This window comes from Neltuma alba, unplaced genomic scaffold, assembly GCF_004799145.2.
Source record: "Neltuma alba isolate B1F8T4 unplaced genomic scaffold, ASM479914v2 tig00012180_pilon, whole genome shotgun sequence".
NCBI classification, from domain to species: Eukaryota; Viridiplantae; Streptophyta; class Magnoliopsida; order Fabales; family Fabaceae; genus Neltuma; species Neltuma alba.
The window spans coordinates 17,138-37,456 of NW_021636723.1; the positions used below are offsets into that span (position 1 = coordinate 17,138).

The window sequence follows — 20,319 nt, forward strand, 5'->3', positions numbered from 1 at the left end:
TGGTAAAATATATGACATAATACTTTTCTATTTTTTCCATTAACCAAAATAAAAGAAATGAAAATGAATAGATATAAATGGTTTTTGAGCTAGGATTAATGAGAATAAATAATTACCTCTCTTGCAATGAACACCAAAGCTTTCCTAAATAAGAATATTCCACATGTACCGTAGAGCTATCTATCTAAAAGCATGCTTAGGCTTAAGAAGACTTTTTTCCTTTTTAGCCAACGGCTTAAGAAGACATTAATAAAGCTAAAATATATATATATATATATATATATATATATATATAATATACAAGATGGCTTTGATGTGTTTATCACAAAAGCAAGGTATGGTGTGACCATGAAGAACTTCCATGTCAAAACTAGAGGGACTCCTCAACATCCAGAGATTAGGGCGTCAAATTAACCGAGTAAGAGGCGCGACCGGGTGCTTAATCTTCTGCGGAAGGGTGCACCACACGCTCTGGTGCTCCGTTATCAATGTAGCTGTCACCGCTCATCTGATCAAGAACCAGGATCAATCCCATGGCGAATGCCCCGTCGAAGCCAGGCTTGACGCAGAGCGAGAACACTTCTTTGTCCAGCATCACCCTTGTGGTGGGGTTCACCTTCCGTCGAATTTCCGCCACCAGTTTCCTCTTGGCGTTGTAGATCTTGCAGCTCCGCTGCGAGAAGCACCCTTCGATCTGGTACTCTTCCCCGGCCGTCGTACACCTCCACCGTCACCGTCGTCTTCGACCGTCCGATCATCGACGATCTTCTCGCGCTGAAGATCGGCTTGTCCCCGTCCATCCTCTCCCCTCTAAAACCCTCCCACCGTTGATGTAAACTCGGCCTCTGCATTCGCAAATCAAACACCAACCCCATTTTAATCCACTATTATAGTAATACATAATGCAAATAAGCTAATTAAAACTGATCTCAATGATTGATTGGACTCGGTGAGTGGGCTCGTAAGTACAGGAGAACTACGCACCTTGCGGCGGACGGTGAGGAGGCAGCCGCCGCGGGGATCCATGAGGACGACTTCATCTTGGAGGCGGGGTTGGGGGCCGTAGGAGTCGACACGGAAGACGAGTTGGCCGTGGGAGTTGTAGACGGTGAAGCCGTCGCCGGCGAAGAAGAGGGAGGTCTTGAGGACAGTGAGGTGGGTTTCTTGTTTGAAGACGTAGCAGTCTTGGGGGAGAGAGGGCTCTTTCAACTTCATACTCTTGGGTTTAGTGTACAGTAAATTCCTGAATCTGCGAAAGATCTCCAGGAGGACGTCGAAGTGAAACCACAGAGTGATGGGGGAAGACGACGGAGGAGGGTGAAGCAGAAAGGGTTAAGTTAGAGGGGATGTATATATAGCAGTTGGAAAGGTGAAGAAGGAAAGGCACACGCAGAGAACTCGGAGGCCGGCCCGTATTTTGACATGTGGAGTTGATGAGTTGTCACTTTGTCATTGGAGTAATTATCATGGGACAGTAAGCCGTGGTCTTTCCTAGCTTCCCCCACCAAATGGAAAATCATTTACATCAATGTAAGTCAGATCCACGGAAAGAAAAACTCTTTCCTCAATCATATAATTGTGTGTCGTAATCTTTTAAATGTCATCTAAATTTCTCATGTGGTGGCATTTCTTATCATCCATCCGACGAACAGCCTCTGATAATCTAAGTTTTATATATTTGAAGAGTTCCAAATTTTCTTGGTCAAATCATAACAATAAAACACTTATTTCTAATTTTTAATATAAAACTCAGTTGAATCATTTAAAAAAATTATTGAATTACTTAATATAATTATAGTATATGTTACGTTATTTTTTTAAAATACTTATATGTATTATCAAATTATATATCAATTTATAAATAAGACAAATTAATTTTTAAAAAAACGATAAATATAAATACTTTAAAATAATTTAATAATTTTCTCAATATTTTTTATTTAATTAATTCGATCTTATATTAAGAATTAAAAATAGTGACTTACCAAAAAAATCCAACCGCATGATCTAACACAGTTGGTACTTCACTGACTTATTTAAATATCTAGGCTGGGGGTTAGATTTTTAGATGTGTGTATAGAGATGTTATCGTTGATTCTAAGTTCAATGCTCATTTAATTTTCTCTCACACACACGTATAAATAAATAGAAACATAGGGGTATTAAACATGTAGAGTGATTCTTATGGACTTAATTGATTAACATTAGGCATTTGAGCTGATTGGTTAATTGTAAACATTTGCTGGCAAGAAAAAAGGGGTAAATGTAAGGGTTGGGGCCCAAATTTGAGCGGTTCATGAGTTGGTGAGGGAAAGATAATTGTGCTGTGAGTGAATGCGACACAGGAAGCAAAAAGATTTACTAGCAATGAGAGTGAGAGGGTGTTTGAGAAGCCTAATAAGTATTTTTCAGAAATATTTTTTTGCAAATTGAGACAAATTCTTTTATATATTTATTTCGTATATTGTAAAAGTATTTATGAAACTATGATTTTGATCTTATCCAAACACCCCTAAGTTGTTTGGTCCCAATCCACTTGGTGCCATGTGTCCGCCGTTTACATGCCCGGAGACTTTATTCCCAGGAAGATCACTGCCTCACAGGTATGCAACGTTGTTCTAGATTCGATTCGATGAGGTCCAACAGAATATAATTACAAAATAAATTTTAGAAATCATTTTTTTAATTTTGAAACTTGTTATTATAAACTGTTTAAGTTATTATTAAAATTTTTTAATAATTACTTTTTTATTTGGGAACTCATTGTAATTCTAGAAGGTCCGTTAGGTTTAAAATAAAATAAAAAACATTATTTCTTGATTCAATTACAAGGATCCCAACCATCTCAAGATTAGATTAGGAATCAAGGATAAGTATCTATCTTAATATTTTTATTTGGCTTTAGAAGATCCGTATGCAGGAATATATAAATATGGATAATGGATGCTATGAAACACGAGATGTACTAATTTAATTTGTTGCTTAATTCTGGGCAAAGTTAGGTTTAGGACATAACTAAAAAACTCACCAACTTTGCCCAAATTCATAGACAAACTTGCTAAAATTAGAAAGGATTCAATGTTACGTAAGATATAATAAGACCACAGATTCTGGATTCATTCATTTGGCCATAATTGTCCCAAACTCATAAAGGAAATGGAAAGAATGGATGTGATTTGCATTTGATAGAATTATCTATAATAATGCAAACAGGGTAATATTGAAATGTGGCTCTAAGCATGTATGTGCGGAAAATTGAACAAATGGAAAGAAATCGAACTAAAATGAATACGAATATGATCATTTGATTTGGTTTGGTTCAAATCTTTTTGGTTTGAATCAATTGTGGATCTAAAAAAATGTGGAATGCCCAACTCAAAAATTTTCGAGACAAATTTGAACATTAATTTTTTAATATGTATATATAATTAAGCTTTAATTTTTAGTATGTTGAAAGAATCTTACAATACTTTTACATCTTTTAATGAGTTAACTATTTTTTTGTCCATGTTCATACATATAGAGCTGCACAACAATAGATAGACCAAATAAGAGCCTAACTTAGAGTTTGGTTTGATTTTTTTCATCAGGTTAGATTTAGCAATATGTGGTCTGATTCAATCTAGTAGTAATTTAAAATCAAGTTGGACTGAATTTAGTCCACCAGATTGATAGACTAGCTTAGGAAGCCCAAAACTCTATTTTTTAAAAATTTTTTATGGGAAGTAAGATATGAAAATGATAAATACAATATTAAGACAATAAAAAAATACCTATAATCATATAAAACTCATCCTTAAATATCATAAATATATGAAAATCTCTAACAACACTAAAAACAATGAAATGTAACATTCAAATTACAAATTATTAAAAAAAAAATCACCCAAATCGAACTGAACCAGTCCAGATAGTGTGATCACTTGGTTTGGAATTTAATTTGAACCGACCAACCAATCTGTTCCAATTATATAATTTATTTGGATTAGACTTGTCCAAACCAAACTACCTTAAGTTAATTTTGAAATAAAAAATGCAAAAATATTGAAGTTAAAAATTCAAAAAAAAAAAAGGCGAAATGTCCCTGTTCCATCTGAATGGGACGTGACGTTTTTGCAACGAAACAGAATATAGGACGAAAATATTGTCTCATCTCATGAACACCTTTAACCTTTGATATAGAGAAAAAACATTTTTAATTAATAAGTATTAAAAATTGAACCGAACCTAATTTTACATCTAGAACAAAAATGTTCAAAATTCTGCCAAACTAATTAATTTTATAGGATTTGATTTTTTTTTCCTCCTCAAAATTGAACTGGAATCAATCAAATATATGAATCCTGCAATAAGTTGCGGTCCCCCATTGCTAATTGTAATGGCAGCCTCTCTGAAGTCGCACACACTGAAGACTAAAAATAGAAACCAACTTTAAAATTCAATGCCTCTTAAAATAAATTCAAAGATTATTTAATTCATTGCATTCTAGAAGGTAGCACGTGGATGACTTTGCTTCCCTACTCCTCTTGACTTTGCCATAATTGGCTCATAATTAGGCTAAGTCAAAGCCCCACCAAATTAAACGTCACGTGCCCAACACCTGTATCTGTGGTATTTATTTTTATTTTTATTTTTATTTTATATATATGTATATATCTATTTACATATCCACCGTCACGCTCACAAGTTCTCCATCTTTCAAAGGATGATGCCGTCCTCATTATTTGGATCGCTCAAGTCTCAAATCTCAGAAGAAATTACATTCTACTTTTATAAGTAAATTTTGACACGACAAAGGGAGCAAATTTGTGAATTTACTTTAATCTTAAGTACAGTACAGTACTTCCTTGAGTTCAAAATATAAATTTCTCTCTCCGATCATAATTATAAGAAGTTAAATTAGTTACTTGTAATAAATAGATGTTACCTTTTCAAAAATATCATTACTAATCAAGTGTATTAGTTAGAACTACCATTATTAGAATGACTAACTTGAAAAATATATATAAATATGATAGACAGTGAATTAGAGTCTTATATTTAGGATATAAATAAAAATCAAATAAGTTCTTATATTAAAGACAGGAAGTAGTACTTCAAATTGCGGAATTGAAATCAAGAAAGTCCGACTAACTCATTAAATATGTTTTAGTTTAAAAAAAATTCTAATTTTATTCATGTTAAATGAGATCTTAAAGAAACAAAATGATTTTCAAGTGATTGACAATCAACACAAAATTGATAAATAAATATTTATTAATTATTTTTCAAGTGATTTGAATTATTTATGGACCAATTAATTCATCTAGAATGTGACTTATATTTTGGATTGAAACTAATATATCAGTCCACTGTATCAGTCAAATTTTAATTTTTTTTTTAGTAAATATTGCAAATTATCAAAGATGCTGTTTTAGAAAAGCTAATAACTTCACTAATTTATTTAATATTGATAAATTAATTATTTAGTTCTCATATCTAACACATGAATGATTATTGATTACCCGCCATGTCCACCTACCACGATAAAACACAAGCAAAGATTGAGTAACCAATTAGTTGAACTAAACAGTACCAATATTTGATGACTCCATGAATTATGATATTCGACTTGAAACCACAGTAACCAAATCTGAATACAACTGGACTTTATTATTACTTCAACTCACCAAACTAATTCTTTAATTTGATGAATATATTCTATATTAACGATGTTTAATTAATTAATTGTACAACTTTTTTTTTTCCTTCCTGTGCAGCATCTCAAACGTGTCGGCTCAGTTGAAAGCCTTTTTAGCTAATGCTATAACATCAAATAACAGGAACACAGTGGAGAGTGGTCGAAATTTGGCCACATCCAAAAAAAAAAAAGTTATATAAACTACTTTTGATTCTAAACATAAAAGTTAGTTGGTGACCCTAAATATAATATTTTAATTTATTTTATCTCTCAAATTTATAATGTGTTCTCAAAAATATCCTTTTTGATTATAAGGTATTTCTATCTAAGTATAATTCTAATATATATATAATTGAATAAAGGTAATATAAAAAAGTCATTGTTACAAATAATTTATTTAATCACTTTTTTAATATATTTAAATTATTTATTTAACTCTTATATTGAAAATGGACCATGTATAATCTAAGAACATGAGAAGTTGTGTGAGGGAAAACCGCGTTGGATGAGATGGTGGGTGGCGATGGCGTCCCTACCTGCTGGCCTTTAAGCGACATATCCCAGCTTTCGGCTTTCCCATATTTGATTGTTCAAATGTCCTCTCAATGGTGGCCTTTGTCTTCTATTAGAGCCGGAAAAACGGATCGAGTTCGTCGGGCTGGCCCGTTTAAATTGAGGGCCGGGCTTGTATTTTGAAGCCTTGAAAGGGAAGTCGGGCTTAAAAGGACCAGTCCTGTAAGGCCGAAAAATAAACGGGCTGGCCCGTTTAGGCCCGCCAATTTTTTTTAATTTTTGTATTTTTTTCTTAACTTAAAAAAGGAAACCCTAACGTTTTAGACATAGCATACTCTTAGTTTTACTTATCCCAATCGTTCACACAGATAGCATTCACAAAAAAAAAAAAAAGAATCATTATAGTTGTGGGAAAAATAATAAAAAAACGTGAAAATTGCAAAATTTAAAACTAAACATATTCACAAAAATATATTGTTATTTATAAGTTGTCAAAACTTGTTAAAATACTGTATGTGTAATTTTTACAGTCTTTATTTGTTATTCTCCCATATTTTTTATACTTGAAATATAATTGATCAAAAAATCTTTTGAACTAAAATAAAGATCTATATCATTTTTATAGTTAGAAACAAATTTAGAACTAAGGATGATGGACTCTTTTCTTTTTTGTCGGTATGACAAATGCTTATTCTTTATGTATACTATGTTTGTTAGTTAAACATTTTTGTTAATTATTTATAATTAAACTAGATCATCTGCATTGTAATTATCTACTGAACTTAGTGCTTATTTAGTTGTTTATGTCTGTCCTCTATTTAGTTTGTTTATTCAATAGACTCTATTACACTGTAATATATGTTTAGACATGATGATGTTTATATTTATGAGTTAATTTTATTTATATTTATACCTTTTATTAGTAATTTTATTGTTTTATTTTTATTATTTTGATAAAATATGCAAAAAAATTAAAAAAATTTCATTTTAGTTAAAAGGGCTAAAAGCCCGCGGACCGGCCCGAGCCCATCATCTCACGGACTAGACTTGAAAAAATGAGTCATTTTTGGAACTTGGGCTGACGGCCCGGCTCGTTTTCCCAGTACTATGACTTCTACAAGGTTGTTTCTTCCTTTGACTCACTCCAAGCCCTCACACGCATTCTTAATTAAATGAGTTTTCTCACAACCATACCCTTTACAACATAATCAAAATGATAAAGTGCTTGTTTGTTTAGACTTCAAAATCATCTTTTTAATCATGATTTATAACATACAAGACAAGTATATGATAAAAATTTTGTCTCGATTTATAAGAATATGCTTGTAAACACTTAATACAAATTGCTTCAAATAAGTTTAAAATATTTTGGTTCAAATTGTACGGTCAATTTTATCTCGGTTTATGAGCTCTCTCATCACGCTTCACAAAAATATGCAAATATTAGGATCTTACATGACTTATTGTTTGAAGAAATTGTTTGGTTAATCATACACTAGGGATTCTACTCAATCTCCATGTTCTCGAATTAAATTATAGGTCCAAGATGTGATATATGGCCAAGTGGCTCCATTCAAATTAGCCAACCTTATCCTTTTGTTTGGATTAAGGCAATGAGGAGAGGGAATATCACCCTGTGGCACATAAAGAGTCTGATCAGTCAAGAGAAAACAATCGGGCCATTCTTTATAGGCCTGGCCCATTTTGAGCCCATATTCAGTTCATATCTTAGTTGCTCACCAAAACCATGGGGTCACTGTCAATAAATTGTAACAAAAGCTTAGAGAAGAAAAGAAGTCGCACCAGTAATTGTGGCCCTCGCGGTTTAGCTTTGATGTCTGAAGTTGCCTTAGAGGTTGCCAATTCGATTACTGGTAGGGAAGAGGAAGAAGAGAAGAAGAGAAATGAGGTATTCTAAAATACCTCTTTTTTCATCTGTCATTCTTTAATTTAAAAAAAAATTAAACATTGCTGATCATTTAAAATATTCCCTTTTCAAGTGCGTCTATCTTCATGAATAATGAGTTTTCACTTTAGTTTCATATTTAACTTTAGTTTTATATGAATAATGAGTTTGAGCTTTAACTTTAGTTTTACATCAACTTTTGAAGAACAGCGTCTGTCGTGTGGTGTGAGTTATGAATTTGAAGTTTTAGCTTTTACTTTATCGCAGAAATTTGTTCTATTGGCTCCCTTTTCTCTATGTAAAAACCCAAATCCATCCTACAAACTTTTATTATTAATATAATCAACACTTTAAAATTTACTATTCTAATTTGATCAAATACAAGTGAGAGTAACTAAGGTTTTTTGTTGTTGAAATTGTTAGTCGCTTTAATTTCCATCAAGAACATTATATGATTTTCTCAAGCAAAAATAAACTTTGTTCCTATGTTATTAATTGGCTGGCTTCCAATTTAGCTAATTAAATGGATTCATTTTTCACACACAAATCTACATGTACATTGTGATTGTAGATTCCTTTTGTCCCATATCAAAATATGCTAAAAATTATAATTCTCTTGAATGAAACATTTTGTTAATCAATTCATTAATACATAAATTATAAGTGTTGGGTCATGTTTTTTTTAATGTCAATTAAAAACAAACATCTTTAATCTTGAATTTAAGTTTAAATAAACAGTTGCAACTAACTTGCAAAAAGCATTATTTTAGAGGTTTCAAGGTTAAATACTCGTACGACCAGTAAAGATAGGAAACAATAAATGAGGGAAAATCCCATATAAATACTCTCAATATTTCAAAGTCCTAAATCAATGACTCCAATTTATATAATACCAAATTAGTCTTCTTGAACTAGTTTGGAATCTATAATTTTTTGGGATAAAAACCTTGTAACCTCTAATTTTATATTATAATTTATAAGTCATTTTGTCATTACATTTCGCAACCTACACATACAGCTAACCTTTTTTTTGGGGGCATTTCAACTTTTTAGAAAATCGATTATATCTTAAAACTCATTTTCTATCCCGCCGTTCCTTTGTCCAACGGTTATTTTATTTCTACAAATAATTTTTTTCAAATCATTTGTATTTTTATTAATAACAATTTTATTTTATCTCAAAACTCATTTCTTGAAGAACAACGTAAATGAGTTATAATGCATGCCATTGAAATAGTTAACTAAGAAATGATAATAAATAGTTACAAAAGCGATAAAAGTGTTTTCTTTATGTAGATAGTGTTTCAAAGATCATTCTGCACATCTTGTATAACATCTACCCACTCTCCTATCAAGATACTCACCTTTTTGCGTGCTTGAACGCCGAGAAAACTCTTATATTTGGTCACGTTAGGCTCATGTGATTTTCAATTACGATCAAATTGAATCAGTATCATTTTCCTACTACTCTGACTCAATTAAACCCCCGTCAGTTGATATCTTAACATGGTATCAGAGCCAGGTTTAGTAGATTGGTCAATTGAAAGTCCAATCTTTATATGTGGCTTTGTCAGCCAATTGAACTCACTAAAATCACTGGTGAATGATGAAGTTTGGGATCGAGATGTTTGAAGCCCTAACCACTAAGACCTATCCTAATTGTTCATGAAGGTTTTGGTATCAAAAAAATTAGTCGTGATTGCTCTGGAAAAATATCATCTTGAAGTTTTTTGAAACTACTTTCAAACCAACTTTGAAACTCTGTTTTCAGTAGGTTTTTACTGCAATTTCTTTCCATTATCAATGGTTGATCTGTGCCTTTATAAATGAAATGGTCTCCTTACTCATGGTATTTACTGCACTAAAACTCAACATATTAATATGCATTCCAAAACAAAATATTACCCCCATGACTTCAATTCCTATACTATTGATGCATCTGTTCGATAAAGAAGTCAACCCCGTGCTTGTGAATTTCTTCAATATCATTTTTGGAAAATGGTTCAGGGAAATCAAACATCTGAAAAATCAAAGCCAAACAAACCATTTTGTTTCCAATACTAAAAAAATAAAAATGGCATAAAATTTTAGAAAATACACTTACTTCTCGGGTAAATTCGGTCATGCCTAAGGTGATAATATCAAATATGTGTCTTAGCACATGGAAGCCGCATAAATTAGAACCCTTCGGTTGCTTATGACTCTATAAAAGAACACGAGTTAGTAGAATCACAATGGCAAAGATGATTCAAGAAGCTCATAAAACAAATATGTACTTACCTGTGGTATGATCCATGCAGGTGTGAACCCACCCAAAGAATTTCTCATGACCCTATCATTTATATCAGAAATTTAGTAACTTACTTATCAAAAAGACTATTGTTTTGTACAACTACACTTACTTGTTCATCTTATTCTTCAGTTTTTGTAACGGTTGTTTATGAAGGGAACATAAGAAGACAATAATATTGCTTTTCATAGATAAAACAACTAGCTGCCAATGATCACTGAAAACAAGAAAGAATGTTAGGAAAATACTCAACTTTTCATCCACTGAAAGAAATTTTTCTTTTTCTTACTTTTGGAAATATGCTCCTAAGCAACACTAAATTTTCCCCTCATTAAGCCTTTGCGACAATTATTTTTTATATCAATTCTTCAGTGTTCCCACTATCTTGGATGTGAAATGGGAAAAGAAATCCAAACTTATTGCTTCGGCCTAAGGAAACTAACTCACGATGCAATTACCTATAATAATGTAAGCACGTTAGTTGGAGCTAAATTCTTTTAATTATATTTATATTGACAAGAAAATACTTACATTATAGAAACTTAGATGTTCACATTAATAAGCTGCTGGTGAGAACGTAGAAGGGCCGCTAAATCATCCTTCTCAATATAGACCAGCACTCCTGCCTTACCTATAACTATTAGATCAATTGGGAGATCTATTGATAATTTTAAGTCTGTATCATATGGCATCATAGCAAATTATTGCATGGCACTACACTTTGTTTGAGGCTGGGGATGCAATTAAGACTATAAGACCAGTGGATTCGATGGAGTTTTGATTGGGATTGTGACCGTGGTGGCCTCATCTCGAACAACATCAACAAGTCTTTTTGGCCACAAGATAAAAGTATTTTCAGCCTCATCCATAGTTCTTATCTCATCAGTGGGAATTGGGACAAAAGCATTTGTGGTTATCACCTCTTCAACAACCACTCTTACTTGATCATCTTATGTGAGATGGACAGTTAGCCCTAGGTTGTGGATGCTTCCCCATGCTACTAATTGCCTAGGAGGATTCTCTACATATAGATGACAAGGTTCCTTATTCTTAGCCTTGTGACCCTCTAACGTATGCCCCATAATGCAAGCTACATGTGAGCATGTGTGGGGGACACTTGGCTCCTATCGAATTTTCAATCGTGCATGGAGTGTAGCTTTCGCCTCTACCCTTACCTCTGCCCTTGCCTTTGCCCTTACAATAGCCAACATCACATCCATCTCCTCCTTAAGCATCACACTTGGGGAATGGTGACGTGTAGTTGCTACAAAATAGTCTCTTAAACCTACCCCTTCTTCTCCAATTCCCCTAACACACCCAAGTTGGTTTAGTTTCCCTATAGCAATGGTCAAAATATCATACCTCCCCTGTGGCTTAAGGATCCTTCGGCTTCTTTTTGTTGAATATTCTCTTATAACATACAGATAACAAACATAAACACCAACATAATTAGTTTACCAACATTAAAAAAGCAATAATAATACTTACAATGTTTTCACCAACTATGCAAGCATCTTCACTAGTATATGACCCATTCCTCTTCTAGGGAGCATATTTCCATCGGTCTTCACAACGTGGTGGAGATAGTGGAGAAAGACAAATAAAAGGATCAGACTTCACTTGTTCTTCTAACCACTTTTGCTTGGTTGCCATCAAGTCTCTGTCAGCTTTTGCATAAGCCCCACAAGACATTGTATTGGGGCATATATTCATACTACCATTCTCTTTTGTTTGTGCTCCTTTTTGTTGAGTAAGAATTAAAAGGTAATTAGAATCAATAACGACAATAATCAATAATTAACATGAATAAATAAAGAATGATATTCAAAGTAAATCAACTCACCAAAGGCTCTGGCCTAGTCCAAATCTTGCAAAGTTTTTGCCAAGTCTCTTCATCAATAAATAAATACTTGCTATAAGAAGTCGGTTGAGACTCACCATCTTTCATATTGATATGCACATAATAACAAGCTAATTGTGACTTAAATGCTCTCTAGTGCTCATTGCAATATCTCATCGTCTTACTCCTCACGCTTTCATATTGAGGAACAACGTAAATGAGCTATGATTCATGCGACTAAAATAGTTAGCTACAAAATGATAATAAATAGTTACAAAAGCAATAAAAGTGTTTTCTTTACCTGGATAGTGTCCTAAAGATCATTCTGTACATCTTGTGTAACATTTACCCACTCTCCTATCAAGATACTCACTTTCTTACGCATTTGAATGCCGAGAAAACCCTTATATTTGGTCTTGTTAGGCTTATGTGGTTTCCAATTACAACTGAATTGAATCAGTATCTTTTTTTCCACTACTCTGACTCGATTGAACCTCCATCAATTGATATCTTAACATGGTATCAGAGCCATGTTTAGTAGGCTGGTCAACTGAGAGTCCAATTCTTGTATGTGGCTTTGTCAACTAGTTAAAATTTTACAGAGACAACGACATTATTAAACTCGCTAAAGTCACTGATGAATGATGAAGGTTTGTTCTTGAAGCCCTAACACTAGTCATGATTACTCTACAAAAGTGCGATCTTGAAGTTTTTTGAAACCACATTTGAAACTTTGTTTTCAACAGGTTTTTATTCCAATTTCTTTCCATTATCAACGATTGATCTGTGCCCTTGTAGATTGATTGCTAGGGATGCTTTGATTGACACTAGTTGATTCACTCTGAGTATTGGTAGGACCCCTCTCAGTCTGATTAACACTAGTCGGGTCGTTCAAGGTATTATTAGGCTGTTGTCTGTGATCACCCATGTTCCTATTTAGAGGAAAACAAAACGGTAAGTCGCTTGAAATAAAATAACATGAAATAATTATATAAATGATGCAAACATAGTCATCAAATACAGTAACTATATAATTTCAGGATCAGGTGAACTGATGAAGGCGGAAAGAAGATGAAGAATGAAGCTTGAATCTGGGTGAAAGTGAGAACTTACCTCAGGTGAAACCTGCAATGAACTGATAAATGAGCGAAGAAGACGAAGAATGAAACTGGCCGAAAGGGAAACACTGAAGAGTTCCAGATTAACAGGAAGAAATGACCTCAAGTGAAACAGGCGAAGAATGAAGCTTGAAGCCAGGTGAAACCCATAATGAATGAGTGAACGCTTGAAGACCAAAGGACGAAAGGATTCTAGAACGCAAGAAATGGAGTAATAGGCTTTAAAATATTTTTTTAAAAACTTTTTAAACTACGTGCGTATTAGAACTTGTAATTCCACAAGATATGAGATATAGTAATGCCTTAAAAAAATAATTTTTTAAAACTTTCAAAACTGCGTGCAATTTGGAATGCAACATTTAGTAAGGTCTTTAAAAATATTTTTTAAAGTATATTTTGCGCATTTAAATTTCATCATTTGAAATTTTTTTAGCACTACCTAGCAGCTTAAATTAATTTTTTTTGACATCTATAACTGTAAAAAATTTTCATCAACATCTAGCATCATTAATTAATTTTGAATGTATCTAACATTCTCAAATATTTTTTTAGTAGCATACAGAATACTGAGTGCTGCTGAAAAATATTTCAAGTTACTGGATGGATAAAAAATTATTTTAGGAAGCACAATACAGCCAAAAAAGTATTTCAAAAACAGTTATGCAATAATGCATAAAACATCCATTTAAGCTTAAGATATCATTTAAATCTAAGATTAATGTGAGACAAAATATATAAAAATTAAGTTTTATCTGTTTTCTCACACTTAACCTTTACACTCCTGGACAAAACAATTATATTCGTGGAACAGCTTAGTTTTAATTTTTGATATTAGAATTCTACTCAATCCCTTTTTGATAGAATATTCCTTTTGGTTAGTATATTTTGTTACATAAACCAGAGTGTACATGAAGTAGATCAAGCTATCAAGTAAAAAAAAATTCATTAAAAAGTTAGATACTGAGTCTAATTGCATAGTAAACTAGAGCGTAGACTACAACGTACGTTGTAGATTAGATATGCACAAAAAAGAAGGCAAGATAAAAAACTTTCTAAAAATCAACTTTCTAAAAATATGAAAATTGACTTTAAAAAAATGGGAAATATTAATTTCAAGCCAAAAATAAGAAATCACAAAATATTCATATTTTCAATCCAAAATCCCAACTTCTATTAAAAATTATAAAATCAATCAATTAATCCTATAATGCATAAAACATCCATTTAAGCTTAAGATATCATTTAAATTCAAGATTAATATGGGACAAAATATATAAAAATTAAGCTTTCTCAATTTTCTCACACTTAGCCTTTGCACTCCTAGGCAAGGCAATTATGTTTGTAGAACGGTCTAGTATTAATTTTTGATATTAGAACTCTATTCAATTCCTTTTGATAGACCATTCCTTTTGGTTAGTACATTTTGTTATATAAACCAGAGCGTACACGCAGCAGATTAAGCTATCAAGTAAACAAAAAATTCATTGAAAAATAGGATACTGAGTCTAATGAAAATAGGATACTGAGTCTAATAAAAGGAAGAAATGCAGAGTATAGTAAATTAGAGCGCATGCACACTAGATTAAACATATACTAGAGTGCATGCGCACTAGATTAAACATAAATTAGAGCGTGTGCACTGTAGATTAGAAATGCACAAAAAATAAGACAAGATGAAAAACTTTTTAAAATTCAACTTTCTAAAAATATGAGAATTTGACTTTAAAGAAATAGGAAATATTAATTTCAAGCTAAAAATAAAAAATCACAAAATATTTATATTTTCGATTCAAAATCCCAATTTCTATGAAAGATTTTAAAATCAATCAATTAATCCCATCATTCATAAAACATCTATTTAAGCTTAAGATATCATTTAAATTCAAGATTAATATGGGACAAAATATATAAAAATTAAGCTTTCTCAATTTTCTCACACTTAGCCTTCGCACTCATAAGCAAGGCAATTATGTTTGTAGAGCGGTCTAGCATTAATTTTTGATATTAGAACTCTACTCAATTCCTTTTTGATAGACCATCCCTTTTAGTTAGTATATTTTGTTATATAAACTAGAACGCACATGCAGTAGATCAAGCTATCAAGTAAACAAAAAATTCATTAAAAAATAGGATACTGAGTCTAATGAAAATAAGATACTGAGTCTAATAGAAGGAAGAAATGCAGAGTATAGTAAACTAGAGCACATGCGTACTAGATTAAACATAAACTAGAGTGTGCGCGCTGTAGATTAGATATGCACAAAAAAATAAGGCAAGATGAAAAACTTTCTAAAAATATGAGAAATGACTTTAAAGAAATAGGAAATATTAATTTCAAGCCAAAAATAAGAAATAACAAAATATTCATATTTTCAACCCAAAATTCCAACTTCTATGAAAAATTCTAAAATCAATCAATTAATCCAATAATGCATAAAACATCTATTCAACCTTAAGATGTCATTTAAATCGAAGATTAATGCGGGACAAAATATATAAAAATTAAGCTTTATTAATTTTCTCACACTTAGCCTTTATACTCCTGGGCAAAGCAATTATGTTTGTGAAATGGTCTGGTTTTGATTTTTGATATTAGAACTCTACTCAATTCCTTTTTGATAGACCATTCATTTTAGTTAGTACATTTTTTTCATATAAACCAGAGCGCACCTGCAATAGATCATGGTATCAAGTAAATGAAAAACTCATTAAAAAATTGGAGAGTATAGTAAAGTAGAGCGCATGCGCACTAGATTAAACATAAACTACAACACGCGCTATAGATTAGATATGCACAAAAAAATAAGGCAAGTTGGAAAACCTTCTAAAAATCAACTTTCCAAAAATATGGGAATTGACTTTGAAGACATAGGAAATATTAATTTCAAGCCAAAAACAAGAAATCACAAAATATTCATATTTTCAATTCAACATCCCAATTTCTATGAAAAATTCAAAAATCAATCAATTAATCCAATAATATGCACAAAACATTTTTTTTTTAGATTCCAAGCCCAATTTTAAATTTCAAAATAAGCCCAACCCATACCAAAAATAGTTTTTTATTAAAAAAAGAAGAAAAGAATATTGAGGAGGGCTCGCCTGTATCCACATCACCAGCCCACTTTACCACTTCTAATAGGCAGCTTTATATAACATTCGTTTTATATGTCCATGGAGGGGGTTTGTACACACATCTATAATGGAACCAGTTTCGTGATGAACATCGTAAACTCATTAAATATGGATCATTTATATCTTATTGAGATGATCCAGATTTAGTTTTTTATTTTTATTTATTTAAAATAATTATTTTAATATATATAGAATCTAAAATAGAAATTAACTCTTAACTATCATTCTTTCAAAAAATATTTTATTTAAAAATAATTAATTAAAAATTTAAAGTTTGAACCGTTTAAATCAGATATAGATAGTCAAGATTTGATGAATTTAGGGCTTGATTACCATTAAAACTAGTTCCCATCTATAATCTATTCATTAATTTAGTTTTACGCTATTAATTAGGATTTGTATCATTGCTTGGACTTATTAATCTTTGAAGATATGGGTATGTAATCCTTGAATAATTTCTTTTAAATAATACTACATCCGATCCTTAATATAAGACCCAATTGAATAGATCAAGAAAGTTAAAAAAAATTACTTCATTATAACATATGTTATATGATCTTCCTAAAATATTTATGCATATTAATAGATTATATACTAGTTTATGACTTGAGTAAATTAATTTGGAGAAAAACGATGACTATGAATACTTATAAGTAATCTTTTAATTTTCTTAACCTTTTCAAATTAGTGAGCTGCATCTTATAATAGTAAGAGGAGGCAGTATCATCTTTGTTACAATTTCTAATTCCGTCATCACTTTGCTGCGTGAATTTCGTCATAACTCCGTCAAGTTTATCTGTTTTATATGTGTGCTTTTAGAAAATTTCAACTATTATTCATACTTGATAAGATGTGAATATTCGCCAGTAATAATAAGACTTAAACCCACATTATCTTCGAAGTATTTAATCTACACATACCAGAACCAGTTTTAATTGACGTAAAAGGCAAAGTAACAGGACGAACTAGACACGAGTGTTAAAGGGAATATTGATTGCCGCAGCCAAGTCACGGCTAGCCTGCGAGCTCAACTTTTCATCAATCGCCTCACATATTGCCCCTCTTATCCTTAATATAAGATATGTTAAACTAATTTAAATAAATTAAGAAAGCTAGATAAGTTAGTTAACTATAAAAAAATATGATATTTTTTCTTAAAATATTATAATCATTTTCTTTAATATCTTCATTTCCTCTTTTACTTTATTATAGCTGAAAGATTGTCAATAGGGATCATTTTAAAAATAATAATAAATATGAAAAATAAGTCTTATATTAAGGATCAAAATCAACTCAATAATTAGGTTCTATATTAAGGACGGAAGAAGTATATTATACAGGTGTGTGTATACATATATGTAATATTTTTGTCGACAAAAATCAAAAGCCGCATTACTATAAGTAACTGTACCGTTCTGAAAAATATATAATTGACAGCATTACTATAAGACAAAGTGGGATATATGTGAAACATCACATGGGATGACGGATCAATAATCCATGGATGCTTCAGTTAAGAGTAGTGGAGGGATATTCCTTGATCATGGATGCATGCATGGCAATGGCTGGCTACCAGCCAGCACTAAAATTTCACAGGAATACGATGCCCTTTACACACAATTTCCTTTTCTCTCTGCAAATTCTCATTCTCTCCCTTAACTATAATAATTAAAGTGCTAGCTGTTAATACGAACATAATAAAACCACTGCACTGTAACTCACCAATATGTATAAATTAATAACTGCGCTCTCTTATATATGCAATATATCTGATGCGTACAAAAAGTATTGTTTACACATAGAAAAGGAGATATATATGCGTTGTATTATTAATCATCTTTATACAAACACATACACTTGGGTGTTCTTCTAATCAGCTCTATATATATAGATGAACGTACGCGGGTGTCTCCCAGCGGAACACATGTCTTTTCAGTTCACTTGTGTGTGTGAGAGATATGCTAGGTATATCATTATTTCACATTAAGCGCCTAAACATATATGCTTTGCTTGTTACCCAGATCCTGATTTTACATATTGATTTTCTACAAGATTCTTAAATTTTCTACTTTGTGTATCTTTAAGTTTATCATCTTTGATATTTAATACTACCTCCTGTTCTAACTATAAGACCACATTTATAGACTATAATCGAGGTCTTATAATTAAAACCGGAGGTATAGTATTATAAGAACTGTTTAACAATTTCACAGATCTTAAGAAATTTAATTAAAGTTGAGTATAATTTTAAATTAGTCCAGAATTTAACCCAGTTCTCATCTTAATTTCTCTTCACTTATAATTGGTGTGTATATAGGATTGTGGGAGGGAGGAAGTCAAAGCAACAAGGGGCATTAAGAGGGGGGGGGAATTTAAGTGAGACAAATTGAAAAAGTTTTTATATCAATAAACACCAAACAACTCTTTGGAAAAATATTGTTAAATGAAAGATTACATTAAGGAAGCACTTCTTAGTATTAGTGCAGTTTTATAAATTACTACATCCAGTCCTTAATATAAACCTCATTCGATTTTTATTTTAATCTTAAATATAAGACTTCAATCGATTTTAGCTCTCATATTTGTATACTTTTTTTCAAGATAGTCCTTTTAATAATGATAATTCTACCCAATACACTTGATTAACAATGATATTTTAGAAAAGACAATACCTATTTATTACAAATAACTAACTTAACTTATTTCATTAATCTTTTCAAATTAGTCAATTAGTTCTTGTATTTAAGACTGGAGTTAGTATTTCTGAAACTACTTGAGGTTTTGAACTGACGACATAAAGTAAATTGATTGGTTCTTATTTCCTTTGCTTTTGCTTTCGATTCTTGCATGCTGCTGATCGCTGTTGACGATCCTGTTAAATAAGGCATTAAAGTTTTTGTTTATTTTAGACTCAAACGTGCAAAAGGCAAGCTAATATATATATATATATATATATATATATATATATATATAAGTCAATGGAAGAAGCCCTCCCCATCGGTCTTTTTTATGGCATCTCTTCTAAATCTAGTCCTTTATTCCACAATTCCTCATTTCTTAAATTCTTTTTAACCACAAATATTTGTTCATGCTAAACACGTTCTTGAATATTGAGTTACGCTAAACAAATCAAAATGAGTCTGTCCTGTGACTTGTGAGACTGAAACTCCTCTCTTTCCTGTAATAGCTACAACGTTTTTTCATAAAACAATCAGAGTCGGTTGTGAAATCAAACCAGTTGGAACTAAAAAAAAAACTAGAAGATACTCCAACCCCCAAAAAAAAAACCAGAAGACACTCAGTTTAAACCAAAATAATAATCCTAATGCTGAAACCTTTGAATAGGGAACTAATTAACAGAAATACAAAATAGTCATGTGTAAGTAATATGTAATTATAAAAAGTATCACACTATATGGTCATTGAAAACCCATAAGGGGTGTGGGTAGAAGTCAAATCATAGTTTTAAAGTAATTTTACAGTATACGAAGTAAGTTTGTAAAAATAGTTTTGCCTCAACTTATATAAAAGTATCTTTTAAAAGTGTTTTTAAGGGAAACTAAAAACCTCTAAAAAATTGAGATTTGAGTATAGACATTAACAGAAGAAAGGATGTAAATAAAACCTTCTAGTTTTTTTTGCCCTCAACAAAAGCTCTAGTTAAAGTAATAAAAATATTGCAATTCTCACAAGTGCAAAACACTAATTTAATTATATGATTTCGCATTAATTACTTAAAGAACAAAAAGTGGTAAAATATATGACATAATACTTTTCTATTTTTTCCATTAACCAAAATAAAAGAAATGAAAATGAATAGATATAAATGGTTTTTGA

At 31.5% G+C, this 20,319-nt stretch overlaps 1 pseudogene; it reads right to left on the reverse strand.

Annotated features, from left to right (window-relative positions):
- Positions 1-331: 331 nt before the first annotated feature.
- Positions 332-1,215, reverse strand: LOC114724243 (protein LURP-one-related 12-like; annotated as a pseudogene).
- Between the last annotated feature and the right edge of the window lie 19,104 nt (positions 1,216-20,319).